The following is a 16,551-nucleotide window of genomic DNA, read 5'->3' as shown; positions in this document are numbered from 1 at the left end:
TCTAGCTACGCCCCTGCAAGGACAGCTGGGTTGCTGGTCAAAACACGACCACTGGATGACACTCGCAGCTCTGGCCTATCGCTGTGACTGCTGCTACCTCCCCCCCCTTCTTCTGCTGCTACTTTTGCCAGATTCAGAAACATTTTGGCCATTGCCCGTTCCCTTAGAAGGGCCCGTCACCTGTCTGTTGGATATACTGTACTGTAACAGTAACTGTACGGGTAAAAGAGCAGTAGTGTCAGGTCGCAATTTCACCCCCAAAACAAGAATGGATGGATGTATTTATATAGGAGAACTTGAGCACCCTTAAATGTGTAGTATGAGGCAGCAATTTCACCCCAGAATCAAGGGTGAATGGATGTACTTCTATATATAAAAAAAAAAAAAAGCACCCCAAAACTTTTAGTATCAGACTGCGATTTCACCCCAATTATACAATTGGGGATTAATGGATATACTTATGTATAATAGAACTTGAGCACCTTAAAATGTTTGGTATCAGGACGCAATTTCACACCAATTCCACAATTAAATATTAACGGATATTTATGTATGATAGAACTTAAGCACCATAGAAACTGTAGTATCAGGCCATAATTGCACGCCATAAATCAAGGATGAATGGATTTACTTACCCTTTTTTTCGCTTTATAAGACATGCAATTTTAAATGTCTGACACTGATACATCCACGGCTGCTATGTTGCACATCGCGGCCTGCGATGTATCAGTTACAGTAAACCTCTATCACGCGGTGTGGGAGGAGGGGCTGGAGGCTGGCAACTGCTGTTGCACTTGCGGCAGGGCCCGATGCAGTCACTGCACTCCATTACACCGGGCCCTGCTCACAGCAGTCTTTACATGTAAAGTCTGTTTATTTAATGCTCAATCAGTGGCTCTGGTTTGTTAAACTAGCGTAATCGTCTGTAGTAGTACTCACTATCAAAGCGGTGGGCAGCGTACACTCACTCAGTCATGAGCCTCCCACTTCATTAAAGATGTTGGCGGAGCAGGAGCGTGACTGAGTGAGTGACGTTACGGCCTGCCTGCTGCTTTAAAAGTCACTATGTGAACTCTCCTTCCTTTAGGACAGCTGACATCTTCAGTGCTCGGAAAGGGTTAACATTCTCTGCCAGCAGAAAGCTAGGGATGTGAATGAATGTCTGTCTTATGTTAGTTGCCCTTTCGTTCTTATCACCAGTATTCGTGCCATTGTGTCAGGGATGCCACCCTCTGCATATGGGGTGACTCTCTGCAGATGGCACGGCCATTGGCTCCTACCCTGCTGTTACCTTTCATCTACTAGGCTTTAATAGCAGGTCCTAGCATGTGACTTTTGTCCTGAGAGTCCTTGTCTGCAGCTGGGCTGGCAGATGATAAGTGCTGGTCGTCTGCAGCAGGTTGTGAGGGCTGTGAGCACAGAACAGTGAGTTCTTCATTGTCTTCAGGGGTCTTTACCGCACGTATTTGTATATGACTGCACTTGGGAGGCTCATGTCATGTCTTAGCCTGGGGCTGCATTGTTTAAAAAATGTCTAATCCATTTATTTACCTGATCTCTCTTTTATGTATTTTATTACTTTGTGTGCTTACTTTCTGTGCAATCAAATTCATATCGACACTTGTGACAGTAAGTCTGGGGTGTCAGATACTTAGATTTAGCTCTGTCTCATGAACCTGTACAGGGCAGTGTCTCAAAGAGGCTGCAGTCAATTTTCCTTTTTTCTATTGAAAATTTGCACTTAATAAGAAAGAATTTAGTTCAAAACTCACCAAAAGCACACCTTTTGGTTCAAAAAATTTTTTGCTCTTATTTTCCTCCACAAAAACCTAGTTGCTTCTTATCATCAGGTGCATCTTATAAAGCAAAAAATATGGTGTGTGTGTATATATATATATATATATATATATATATAGATATAGATGAAAGTTCAGGGCAGCACTCCTTGTAGCAAGCGTAGGGTGCCAGCGGTGTCGACACTTGACCACAATGTCAAATAACCAGAAGAATAAACACACCGCAGCACATCCATATGGTGAAAAATTGTGGGATCCTTTATTCACCCAAGCAGCGACGTTTCGGTCCGCTTGCTGGGACCATTTTCAAGCAATACATCAAATCCAATTGTGAGTATTTATATAGTCATGTCAAATTGGATGTTAATTTGACATGGATGTTAATTTGACATGACTATATAAATACTCACAATTGGATTTGATGTATTGCTTGAAAATGGTCCCAGCAAGCGGACCGAAACGTCGCTGCTTGGGTGAATAAAGGATCCCACAATTTTTCACCATATGGATGTGCTGCGGTGTGTTTATTCTTTTATATATATATATATATATATATATGGAAAAGGACAGCACATCCAATAGTACTAAAAATTTATTTATTGGGCCACAGTGGCACAGTGAGGCGACGTTTCGGCTCAAAATACAGAGCCTTTCTCAAGCATCAAACACAAGTGAAATGCATAATATAAATAGGTGTACATAATTAAGGGGTGAAGTAATCAATAATTACAATCAATGAAAAAAGTCAATATATGAATCAATATACAGTGATTACAGAAATGACAACACATAGAACAAAAATTTTTTGTGATACATGATTGTGTATATAATTTACAAAAATACAATATAATATAACATAATCAAAATACAGATATAAGTGGCACCAATGTGAATCAGCTGCTTTATATATATTTAATGACATTAGTTAAAAAAAGGAGGAGCTAAAGATAAAGATGGTGACATACCATACAGAGTCAGCATGTTCCCACATACCGGCAATGGCGACAGTTGGCGTCTAACTCAATAGAGTGCGCAGGCGTCAAGGTGCGTCCCGGCAAAATCACGTCAAGCTACGTCTAAACTGGGCGTCTAACGTCATAACTCACGCAGCGGGATCGATCCTGTCTATCACTCTCCAGTGTGCATGCTCACAACGCTAAGAGTACAGGCACGCCATATTCAATACTGGAAAGGTTGCCCATAGTTACTTAATATATATAATATATGGCTTACAGGGGGCAACACAAGGAAACCATACATCCCTGTCAAGGGAGCATAGCATCCATACATTGGGCGTGCAATATGAGCCCGACCGGCACCCCCGTGTCGATCGTGCATACAAGTGCCGCCCCAATTACGTCTCCTGATAGTGCCACAAATAGGGTTCTCCTAATAACTATAAGGTATATATTATTATTATATCAATGCATACGGGATCTGTCGAAACGCAACCTGAGCCAAAGCGCAGTCTAATCTAAATACAACTATAGAATGGAAAAAGGTAGACGTGGGACACGGTGTTTCCTAATATGGCAGGACAGCATCATCATTATATTGCTCCTCTTCTTATATTTTATCCAATCATCTACAATAAAAGATGAAAAAATTAGAGAAAAAATTGAAAATGTAGGTTAGATCTTATATAAACATTTGTGTTTAATTAGTAATACCTACAACAGGATAAAAAGCAGAGTAACAAATGATACATGGCAATCTAGGGCAAACCACCTCTTATATACAAACCCCTAAATTATAGTCCACATTAAGACCATTAGGTCTCAAAGTATTGAGCATATGTATCCAAAATAGCTCTTTCCTTTTTAATAACAGGTTTCTATTCCCTCCACGTCTGGGCAGAGGAATGTGATCAATGAGCCAACATTTTAATTGATGTTCTGTATGGTTCATCTCCACAAAATGTTTAGGGATGGGTAGATCCCGACGGGTCCAACATTTGGATAGAAGCGACACACTGTTGAGAAGGGAGAAGAAGGGTCCTCACAATAGGATCCCCTTTATTACGAAATATACGAAACACAGCCGTATAATTAATCGTATTATTAACAAACATTGGGGTATTCTAGGAGGTTGTCTTAGTCAAGTGCCTGAATTTAGATCCCCTCCTCTGTTTTCCTATAAGAGATCTAGAAATTTACGAGATCAATTAGTGCGTGCGGACATTGGCCCTGGCCCTGGTTTGATACAGAGAACATTGACACAGCGGAGCACGGGATGCTTTCCATGTCTTAGCTGTGTCAATTGCAAACATATTTGCAGGGGCAAAACCTTCATACATCCGATGACCAATGTGAGATATTCTATCTCTTTTTATCTCACTTGCGATTCAAATTTTGTGATCTATGTTTTAAGTTGCCCCTGCAAATTATTATATGTAGGTGAGACATCCACCGATTTAAAAACTCGATTAAACAATCACTGCTCCACTATTAGAAAAAAACGTCGGGACCTACCCATGCCTAAAAATTTTGTGGAGATGAACCATACAGAACATCAATTAAAATGTTGGATCATTGATCACATTCCTCTGCCCAGACGCGGAGGGAATAGAAACCTGTTATTAAAAAGGAAAGAGCTATTTTGGATACATACGCTCAATACTTTGAGACCTAATGGTCTTAATGTGGACTATAATTTAGGGGTTTGTATATAAGAGGTGGTTTGCCCTAGATTGCCATGTATCATTTGTTACTCTGCTTTTTATCCTGTTGTAGGTATTACTAATTAAACACAAATGTTTATATAAGATCTAACCTACATTTTCAATTCTTTCTCTAATTTTTTCATCTTTTATTGTAGATGATTGGACAAAATATAAGAAGAGGAGCAATATAATGATGATGCTGTCCTGCCATATTAGGAAACACCGTGTCCCACGTCTACCTTTTTCCATTCTATAGTTGTATTTAGATTAGACTACGCTTTGGCTCAAGTTGCGTTTCGACAGATCCCGTATGCATTGATATAATAATAATATATACCTTATAGTTATTAGGAGAACCCTATTTGTGGCACTATCAGGAGACGTAATTGGGGCGGCACTTGTATGCACGATCGACACGGGGGTGCCGGTCAGGCTCATATTGCACGCCCAATGTATGGATGCTATGCTCCCTTGACAGGGATGTATGGTTTCCTTGTGTTGCCCCCTGTAAGCCATATATTATATATATTAAGTAACTATGGGCAACCTTTCCAGTATTGAATATGGCGTGCCTGTACTCTTAGCGTTGTGAGCATGCACACTGGAGAGTGATAGACAGGATCGATCCCGCTGCGTGAGTTATGACGTGAGACGCCCAGTTTAGACGTAGCTTGACGTGATTTTGCCGGGACGCACCTTGACGCCTGCGCACTCTATTGAGTTAGACGCCAACTGTGGCCATTGCCGGTATGTGGGAACACGCTGATTCTGTATGGTATGTCACCATCTTTATCTTTAGCTCCTCCTGTTTTTAACTAATGTCATTAAATATATATAAAGCAGCTGATTCACATTGGTGCCACTTATATCTGTATTTTGATTATGTTATATTATATTGTATTTTTGTAAATTATATACAGAATCATGTATCACAAATTTTTTTTGTTCTATGTGTTGTCATTTCTGTAATCACTGTATATTGATTCATATATTGACTTTTTTCATTGATTGTAATTATTGATTACTTCACCCCTTAATTATGTACACCTATTTATATTATGCATTTCACTTGTGTTTGATGCTTGAGAAAGGCTCTGTATTTTGAGCCGAAACGTCGCCTCACTGTGCCACTGTGGCCCAATAAATTTATTTTTTGTACTATTGGATGTGCTGTCCTTTTCCGTCTATATCTGAGGGTAAGCAGTGAATTCCCTGGACATAGCACCCCTTGTTTATTTTGAGAATTGGTGCTGACATACGTTTCTTATATATATATATGTTGAGCGGACACCTGGATGTTGGGGTTCGACGGGTTTGGCCGAACTTCACAAAAAAGTTAGAGTTCGGAACCCGAACTTGACCCCGGACCCCATTGAAGTCAATGGGGACCCGAACTTTTGAGCACTAAAATGGCTGTAAAAATGTCATGGAAAGAGCTAGAGGGCTGCAAATGGCATCAAAATGTGGTTAAGAGCATGGCAAGTGCTCTGCAAACAAATGTGGATAGGGAAATTACTTTAAATAAAATACGTAAAAATAAAAAAATATAATCTTGATCTAGGAGGACGAGGTCCATATGGAGTAGGAGGTTGAGGAGGCGGTGGATGTGGCTGTGTAGGTGGAGGAGGAGGTAGCCAACACTGGTTTTTGGTTTTAAATTTATTTATATTTTTTTTAATTAGGGTACACCCCAAAGCATTGGGAAATATAACCTGTGATAACCCCCTCCAGTGGTGCTAAACACACGTTCAGACAATACAAGGCCAGCACCTCCAAGGCGTAAAGGGCAAGCTCAGGCCATGTGCCCAATTTGGAGACCCAGAAGTTGAAGGGGGCAGACCCATCAGTCAGTTCGTGTAGGCATGTGCACACATACTGCTCCACCATGTCGCACGTCCCCATGATGTCCACGATCCATTTGGATTTCTTCTCTATCAACTTTCAATGTTCTTTTCTGAGCCTACCATGTTGATCATGGTTATCGGCGAATCATGGTTCCACGCCGGAGAGGGAGCGTGAGAAAGAGAGACCACATCCAAGGGAGATAAATGGATGAAATTTAATTTTGATCGAGCGGAAATATGGGAAAAGTTATTAAAGGGCTTCTGTCAGCCCACTAATCCGTTTTTTTTTTTTTTGTTTACTAATAATCCCTACACTGCGAGCTCTGCATACATAAGTTAAATAATCATTTTGGTTCAGTAGAATTTGATAAAAAGCTATTTTTAAAATATGCAAATTACCTTGCTACCAGCAAGTAGGGCGGCTACTTGCTGGTAGCAGCCGCATCCTCCGATCCTAATGACGCCCCCTCCGCATTGTGATTGACAGGGCCAGGGAACGGAATCCTTCTCTGCTGGCCCTGCCTGTTAGCATTTAAAATCTGGCGCCTGCGCCGCGGCCGTACCTATCTTCAATCTGCACAGGCGCACTGAGAGGCGGCCGCTCGCTCCTCAATGCGCCTGCGCCGGGTGTAGATCTGACGTCATCGGCGCCGACGCATTGAGGATGGAGCGACCGAGCGAGTGGCCGCCTCTCAGTGCGCCTGCGCAGATTGAAGATAGGTACGGCCGCGGCGCAGGCGCCAGATTTTAAATGCTAACAGGCAGGGCCAGCAGAGAAGGATTCCGTTCCCTGGCCCTGTCAATCACAATGCGGAGGGGGCGTCATTAGGATCGGAGGATGCGGCTGCTACCAGCAAGTAGCCGCCCTACTTGCTGGTAGCAAGGTAATTTGCATATTTTAAAAATAGCTTTTTATCAAATTCTACTGAACCAAAATGATTATTTAACTTATGTATGCAGAGCTCGCAGTATAGGGATTATTAGTAAACAAAAAAAAAAACGGTTTAGTGGGCTGACAGAAGCCCTTTAAAGCAGAAGGATCGAAGGAAAGGGCCAATTAAAGACGAATTTTAGACATTTAAGTCCCTGTCACCTATGCAGAGTAGGAGTTTTTCATCGCCAAAAATGGGTTAATGTCACCCACCAATGGAACAGATTATTTGAAAAAATTTCAGTCCCTGTCACCTATGCAGAGCAGGGGTTTATTCACAGCAAAAATTGTAAAATGTCACCCGAAAATGTAAAAGAAAAATTTGTGAAATGACAAAATAAAATAATAAATACTTGATTTATGAGGTGGAGGTCCATATGGAGTAGGAGTTTGAGGAGGCGGTGGACGTAGCGGTGTAGGTGGAAGCAGCGGTGGAGGAGGATGAGGTAGCCAACACTGGTTTTTGGTTAAAATTGTTATTGTAATTTTTTAATTAGGATACACACCTCAAAGAGTGTGAAATATCTAAAATAAAAGAATGAGCAATTGCGCTGTAGTATAACAATGGCTGGTTAAGGCCGGTATACATGTCTATTTTGTACAAGGTACGGACAAGTCCTGTGGGATCCATGCCTGGTTTATTTTAATTTACGTGAGCTTGTCCACATTGGTTGTGGACAGGCGGCTGCGCTTGTTTTTGATAACGCCCCCTGACGTGCTAAACACCAGTGATGGCCAGTTCGCCGTGTTCGCCCGCGAACACATGCAGGCTGCCATCTTAACTCACAATTCCGGCGATGCACAGGCAAGTCCTTGCCTGTGCCTATGCCGGGAGCCGGTCTGAAACCAATGCGGTCACCGGGAGCAGGCAGTTCCGAGAACAACGCAATGAAGGCCCCCGGCTGCTGTTCTCGGAACTGCCTGCTCCCGGTGACCGCATTTGTTTCAGACCGGCTCGCGGACAGGCACAGGTAAGGATTTGCCTGTGCATCGCCGGACTTGTGAGTTAAGATGGCAGCCCGCATGTGTTCGCGGGCGAACTGGCCATCACTGCTAAACACACGTTCAGATAATATACTGGCTGCAGGGCAGGCCAGCACCTCCAAGGAGTAAAGGGCAAGCTCAGGCCATGTGCCCAATTTGGAGACCCAGAAGTGGAAGGGGGCAGACCCGTCATTCAGTGCGTGTAGGTGTGTGCACACATACTGCTCCACTATGTTGCTGAAATGCTGCCTCCTGCTAAGACGTTCCATATCAACTGGTGGTGCTGGTTGTTGTGGCGTGCTGACAAAGCTTTTCCACATTTCGGCCATGCTAACCCTGCCTTCTGAGGTGCTGGCAGTGCCCCAGCTGCGTTGGCGACCTCTTCCTCATCCTCTGCCTTCGCCTTTTGCTTCCACTGTGCCCCCGCTGTCAGGTGGAAATGCAACCAGCAGAGCGTCTACCAGCGCGCGCTTGCACTTGCGCATCTTACGATCACGCTTCAGTTACGGAATTAAGGACGGTACGTTGTCCTTGTATCTTGGATCCAGCAGTGTGGCCACTCAGTAATCAGCACAAGTTAGAATGTGGGCAACTTGGCGGTCGTTGTGGAGACACTGCAGCATGTAATCGCTTATGTGTGCCACAAGGTTCCTCCTCCTCCTCCATCTCCTCCTCATCCTCCACCTCGTTATCCTCCAGAACTGTGCCCTGGCTAGACAATTGTGTACCTGGCGTTTGTGGGTGCAGGAACCCACCCTCGGAGCCACTTGTGAATGACTGGCCGGAAACCCTAAGAAATGATACCTCTTCCTCCTCCTCCTCCTGTGCCACATCCTCTTCCATCATCGCCAGCAGCATTTTTTCAAGGAGGCATAGAAGTGGGATAGTAACGCTGAGAATGGCGTTATCGGCACTGGCCATGTTGGTGGAGTACTCAAAACAGCGCAACAAGGAACACAGGTCTCGCATGGAGGACCAGTCATTGGTGGTGAAGTGGAGCTGTTCCGCAGAGCGACTCACCCGTGCGTGCTGCAGCTGAAACTCCACTATCGCCTGCTGCTGCTGGGTGGGCAAGGTGGAGTTCCACCTTGTGGGCATGTCGCATATGAGGCGGTGAGCGGGAAGGCCGAAGTTACGCTGCAGCGCTGACAGGCGAGCACCAGCAGGGTGAGAACGCCAAAAGCGCTCACAGATAGCCCGCACTTTATGCAGCAGCTCTGACATATCGGGGTAATTTTTAAGGAATCTCTGCACCACCAAATTCAGCACATGCGCCAGGCAAGGGATGTGCTTCAAACCGGCTAGTCCCAGAGCTGCTACGAGATTTCGCCCATTATTGCATATCACCAGGCCGGGCTTGAGGCTCACTGGCACCAACCACTCATCGGCCTGTTGTTCAAGGCCCGTCCATAGATCCTGTGCGGTGTGGGGTTTGTCCCCCAAACAGATACGTTTTAAAACTGCCTGCTGTCGTTTACACCTGGCTGTGCTGAAGTTGGTGGTGAAGGTGTTACGCTGACCGAATGAGGAGCTGGTAGAGGATGAGGAAGCTGAGTAGGAAGCAACAGGAGGCAAACTGGAGCGCCCTGCAATCCTCGGTGGTGGAAGGACATGCGCCAAACTGCTATCCGCCTCAGGCCCAGCCACTACTGCATTTACCCAGTGTGCTGTTAGGAAGATATAATGTCCCTGACCGTGCTTTCTGGTCCACGTATCCGTAGTGAGCTGGACCTTGGCACAGATGGCGTTGCGCAGTGCACACCTGATTTTTGTCCCCCACTTGGTTGTGCAGGGAAGGGATGGCTCGCCTGAAAAAGTAGTGGCAGCTGGGCACGACATACTGTGGGACAGCCACCACCATAAGGCCTTTAAAACTATCCATCTCCACCAGACGGAATGACAGCTGTTCAAAGGCCAGTAATTTTGAAATAGAACAAACAAAAAAGCCTCACTCTAAAACCGTAGTTTAGGGCAGGGAAGAGACAACCATATAAACCTATAATGTTAAACAAACAACAAATGAATGCCCAATGTATTCTAAAAATATATACTTTATTTAATTATAATAAACATATCATGATTATTAAAATATTAGAGATAACAAGAAAAGAATATGAAGAGTCAGCAGAAAAACCGGATGCCGCAGTCCACTGGCCAGTGTCTCTGCTACCCGCCAACAGATGGAACACATTTTAAGTATACCAATAATATGCAGCAGGGTGATTCACAATACAATAGCACATAAAATATGACTATTCTAATGTTAGTAAATGTGATCGTCACTCTGGTGCATAGCCGCCAGATGGATCTCAGCCACTAGAGTCTAGCAATGCAAAGGTAAAAAATAAAAATATATGTAGAGCCCTCACATAAGTGAGACCACACACACCAAGCCTTATTATAAAGGATATGAGGGAGCTCATCTATGGACAACAGATAGAAAATTAAGGCATACCATGAGACATGATGGAGGGTAAAGGCAGCAGGCACGGGACAGGCTAGGAACCTCGACATGCGTTTCGCCTCAGCTTTGTCAGGCGGTAAGTTAGAGTGTGACCATAACCCACTATTTGTATCCACCATGTAGCTCCAGGGCATATGATCGTGATAGGTAATTATAACAGCTGATACTTACTATCGAGCGCTCCATGCATGATGATGCACGCCGAGTACATCATGGCGACGCCGCACTCGTCAGGAGGAGGGGTGGAACGCAAGGTATGCGCTCCAGCCCGCCTCCCAAGGAGACGTAGCGGTGTCCCCACGTGACTCGGCGCACAGCGCATCACAGCGCTGTATCAGCCTATATCGGATCACAGAGGTATCCGAACTATATCTAATATATTAGCCACAGTCCTTCACACTGGGGAGCCCTATATGGGGAATCTACATAGGAGATATCAATTGTTCAGAGGGTGTAAATGGAGAGCTGAATACATTTAGGCATAAATACCATTAGCAGAGAATGGATATACAACATCGCGGTTATTGCGGACCTGAATACATCTAAGCATAAATACTATTAAAAGAGAGTAAGTACATAATATCACAATTCTTTTAACATATCATTCGGCACTATGAATATCACATAATTTGGCCAAGAGACATGATATCATATTAATATAATCGTGATACAAAAAGTATTATGAATAGATACCATACATGATCATAAGAGCACAAGTGGCATGAAAAATACATAATATACACTATATAATCACACATATCATGATTATATCCTACTATCCTCAGGCCCCAATATAGTAAAAAAGAAAATGCAAAAAAGAAATTTCCCATAACAAACAGAAGTGACTAATTACTTAATACATAAAGATCTAGTACAGACAATCTTTTTAATAATATCATAGTGAAAGTGTCATAATTCATAATTTTGGTGCAAAGCATAACCGAATTAACAAAAACAACGTGATCATGCTGTCAACCCGCCTAGATCGGCAGTATATATCCTCCCATATAAAGTGCTACGTGCATAGAGAATAATTAGCAACAAAAATACAAAAATAATTCTCCTTAAGTGAAAAAAATTGTATAGCCAGTGTGACTGGGGCAGCATTGCCCTAACATCATAAATCACACCAGCTGTACAATACCCATAGTGTAATTAGGATGCCAAGTGCATAACAGTGACAATAGGCCCACAGATACATAATGGTCACAAAGTGTATCAGATACAAATCATAAATATAAAGGTCCATCCTAATATTTCCATGGTAGTCCGTCTCCATGTTCACAATGTATATGGATCATCTCTCTCCTCACAACTCTCCAGTCATCACATAATATGGCCACACAGAAAACTGTATAAGTAAAAGAAACAGTTAAAATCGCTGAAAAAAATCGGCATAGAAACTTAACTAAATAAAGGATTTGAAACTCAATGCCTCATTCAATCCGTGAGGAGTCAGTGTTGAGCAGAACCTTCCATTTAGTTTCTTTTTGGAGGAGACAACGTTTTATGTTGCCCCCCCTAATCCCCAGTCGTACACAGTCTATCCTTTTAAAGGAGATGCCTCTAGGATTACAGTTATGGGCTTCCCTAAAGTGTTTTGCCACTGGTTTCAGTTTTTTGAGTTTGTCATATTCAGTGATCTCAGCGGCCGCCTTAATATCATGAATATGCTCCAAATCTCTTGTCTTGAGTGCCCTTGTGGTCATCCCAATGTAGATCAGACCACAAGGGCATTCAGCATGATAAACCACTGCCTCTGTTTTGCAGGAAATATGATGTACAATTTTGTACTCCTTCTCCCTACTTGTGTTAGTAAACTTGTCCGTTCTCGCCATATACTGACATGCAGTGCAGTCACCACATGGGAAAAATCCCCACTGTGGACCCTTATCCCCAAAGAGACCACCTTTTTTTGGGGCCACATAGTGGCTCCTGGTCACCATATTCTTAAGATTTTTTGCTCTCTTCCAAGTGACTAGAGATGTCACGAACATAAAATTTTCTGTTCGCGAACGCAAACTTCTGCGAATGTTCGCGAACAGCCATAGACTTCAATAGACAGGCAAATTTTAAAACCCACAGGGACTCTTTCTGGCCACAATAGTGATGGAAAAGTTGTTTCAAGGGGACTAACACCTGGACTGTGGCATGCCGGAGGGGGATCCATGGCAAAACTCCCATGGAAAATTACGTAGTTGACGCAGAGTGTGGTAAGTTGAATTCGCAATGCGATTAATATAACCTGCATTAATCGCATTGCGAATTCAACTTAGAGCTAAGTTCCTAATGGTTTTATTGCTAGAATTGACGAATATAACGAATATAGCCCTATATTCTCAATTTTCGTTATATTCTAGCAATACAACCATTAGGAACCCAGCTCTAAGTTGAATTCGCAATGCGATTAATATAACCTGTATTAATCGCATTGCGATTACAACTTAGTCAAATTTGTGACACTGCAGCTTCAGAATGAATCTAAGATGGATGCTGTCCTTGCTTTTTGATAGGAGGTGGGAGGGTCTGGGAGGGAGGGTATGCTGATTGGCTGGAATGTGTCTGCTGACTGTGAGGTACAGGGTCAAAGTTTGCTCAATGATGATGTATAGAGGGCGGACCGAACATTGCATATGTTCACCCGCCGCAGCGAACGCGGACAAGCTATGTTCGCCGGGAACTGTTCGCCGGCGAATTGTTCGGGACATCTCTACAAGTGACCAGTGGTCTCTCAGAGATAACTTTCTTTAGGTCCTTGTCAGTTCGAAGGGCCTGCCAGTGTCTTTGGAGAATATCCTGCAATTGTCTCAATTGAGCATTAAAGTTGGTAATGAATCTAGGGAAACCATGATCTCTTTCTTTTTTACGGGGAGAGTGATTTAATAAGTTATCCCTGGAAGAGTTCTTAGCCCTAATATATCCCTTCCTAATCACTTTCTTACTATAACCCCTCTCCAGGAATCTTCTCGATAGATCCTCTGACTCAAAACTGGCCTCACTGGAACATATCCGCCTAGCCCTACAGAATTGGCCAATGGGTATAGCATGAGAGACCTGTGGGTGATGTGAGGAAGAGGAGAGTAACAATGAGTTGGTGGCAGTGGGTTTCCTATGTATATCAAAACCCAGGAAGCCCTCATTCTCCACAGTGATCACAAGGTCTAAGAACTCTACATAATCCCTGCTATAAATCCACGTAAGTTTGATGTTCTGATCATTCAAGTTGAGATCGTGTAGAAACCCCTCCAAGTGCGACGTTGAGCCCTGCCAGATAAACAAAACGTCATCTATATACTCGACCACGGCGTTGTGACCCTCCAAATTCATGACTATCTCTCTTTCCCACAGCCCCAGGAACAGATTAGCATATGAAGGCGCACAAGTCGCCCCCATAGCCGTTCCCCGGAGCTGTAGGAAATAGCGATCTTTAAACGTGAACGCATTATGTTTCAATGCGAATTCTAATAATGTTATGACCAAATCAATTAAATCTCTATCCAAATTAGTTGTTTCCAAAAAGAATTGCGACGTCCGTGGTTGTGGCAGATAGACGTATACAGGGACTCAATGTCGCACGTGACCAAGAGCATATCACTGTCCAAATGCATCCCACTGAGTCTCTTAAGGACATCGGTGGTGTCACACACAAAGGAGGGTAAGGTCTCTACACCTCTCTGTAGATAAAAATCCACAAAGCGGCAGATAGTCTCACACAAACCCCTAATCCCAGATACTATGGGTCTCCCTGGCATTAATAGGGTTGAGCATTCAGGGAAATGCAGGCATTCAGGGCCAGGGATCACTGGTGGGTAGGGGGGTACTTCCTCTTCCGCTCCAGTGTTTGGGAGATGGAGAGCTGAACGCTTCCGTGGGACATTGTGGAGATGCTTGGTGACCCAGATGGTGGTGTTGCTGGCAGATCCTCTGTTTGCGGGGTGGCAGGTGGCACTGTCACTCCAGAGGTGGATGAGGAGCCCGAGACTGCAGCAGAAGAGGAAGCAGGAGGAGCCAGAGACCGTTCTTGGTTTTTGAGGCGTCTACTCCACTGCAGCTTGTGCTTTGCACTTAAATGCCTGGTCATGCAGGTTGTGCTCAGGTTGACATTTATGCCTCGCTTCAGGCTCTGATTGCACAGCGTGCAAACCACTCGTGTCCTGTCATCAGCAGATTGTCTGAAGAACTGCCATGCCAGGGAATTCCTTGGAGCTGGCTTTGGTGTGCTCGGTCCCTTGCTGCGGTGGGCAGTAGCAGGCATACTGTCTAGAGGATGGCCGCTCCGCTTTTGCACCCTGCTCCCTCTTCTGCTGTGCTGGTGGCTCTGTGCGACCACCAGGGGAGGGCTGGCAGCCTTAGTCCTGGGGGGCAAACCCAGTCAAGTGGCCCATTTTAGCCCCGCCCATTATTAAAAGCCCCTCCTACATATAATAGGCCACTCCCAACACACACTGTACAGCTGACATTCTATAGTTGAGGCCTGTCTACACATCATACCGAGAGGGGAGGGTATGTCCTGGCTGCATTGCCTGCTTATATAACAAGCTACAGCCAGGGAGCTCCTCCCTCCCCTGATCCTGCTCAACGCTTGTGGTTTCCCCCCACCATCTGCCACTTGCCCGTGGCCTGCTGCCCCCTTTCGTCGTCCTCACCCAGCTCTGAATCCTCCTTCTGCAAATGGCAGGAGGAGGAGCCGGAGCATCTCCTCTCCTACATAGCACCACATACCTCATACATCCAGTGATGTCACCTTTGATGTAGACGTTCTCTTTCCTCATCTTCTCCATTCAGACCAGACCGCCATGATGATTTTTCTTCCATCTCCCGTCTCTGCAGAGATTGAGAAACAGACATTAGTTTCCAACATTTCCATCATCTTCACATCTTCTGAACAGCCTTTCCTGCCACCCCCAATACTATACTGCAGAAACAGTCCCCCTTGAAATACTACTACCACACAGATAGTGCCCCCAATACTGTACCTGCTATGCCCCCAATACTATACTGCAGAAACAGTACCCCTGGGAATACTACTACCACACAGATAGGGCCACCTTAAACAATTATTTGCACACAGTGCTCTATAAAAAATAACTGCGCCCAGACACTAATAGTATAAAGATAATGTCCCCCAAAAATAATTGTGCTAAGCTGATACTATGCCAGGGTGCCCCCAAAGTAACAGTGCTCCCCAAAATCCCACCAATAGAAATAATTCTCTGCCAGAGCACACTTAGTAGTAAAAATGCCCTTATAGTGCACTAGTAATCATGTTCCTCATAGCCCCCCAGTAGTAGTAAAGCTCCCCATACTACCCCCTAGTAGTACTAATTTTAACTATAATATGACAGTACATGAAATACCCCCGCTTAGTGCCCGCAGTTGAGCTAATGTCCCCATAATGTATGCCAGTATAAAATACCCGTATATAGTGCCCCAGTAAATGCCCTCATACTGCTCCTCTCCCCCTTCCCCATAGTGTCCCCCATAATATGCCAGTAAAAAAATGCCCCTTCTTAGTGCCACCATATGCCCCAATAGTGCTCCACTCCCCCATAGTGCCCCCAAATAATGCCCCATAGTGCTGCTCTCCCCTATAGTGCCTCCCATAATGTGCCAGTAAAAAATGCCCCCTTAGTGCCACCAAATGCCATAGTGCCCCCCATAATGTTCCAATACAAAAGGCACCTTTAGAGCCCCCACTTCCCCATAGTGCCCGCAAATAATGCCCCTATAGTAACACCAGATGCCCCATAGTGCTGCTCTCTCCTATAGTGCCCCCCAGAATGTGCCAATAATTAAAAAAAGCCCCTTTAGAGCCCCCATAGTGCTCCTCTCCCCCATGGTGCCCCCCCATAATGTGCCAGTAAGAAATG

The 16,551-nt window shown here is 44.4% G+C and overlaps 1 protein-coding gene across 1 annotated transcript in view; it reads left to right on the top strand.

The window, feature by feature from the left end:
* The first annotated feature begins 1,277 nt into the window (after positions 1–1,277).
* LOC120996036 (retinol dehydrogenase 7-like) overlaps positions 1,278–16,551 on the top strand; it is an 84,303-nt gene continuing 69,029 nt past the window's right edge. The window contains exon 1 of the mRNA XM_040425698.1: positions 1,278–1,425. The gene's annotated coding sequence lies outside the window, so the exon portion shown is untranslated. The remainder of the gene's footprint in view (positions 1,426–16,551) is intronic.

Source organism: Bufo bufo, chromosome 3 (genome assembly GCF_905171765.1).
Source record: "Bufo bufo chromosome 3, aBufBuf1.1, whole genome shotgun sequence".
Classification (NCBI taxonomy): Eukaryota; Metazoa; Chordata; class Amphibia; order Anura; family Bufonidae; genus Bufo; species Bufo bufo.
Note: the sequence above shows the minus strand (reverse complement) of the source record. Positions and strands in the feature narration are given on the sequence as shown.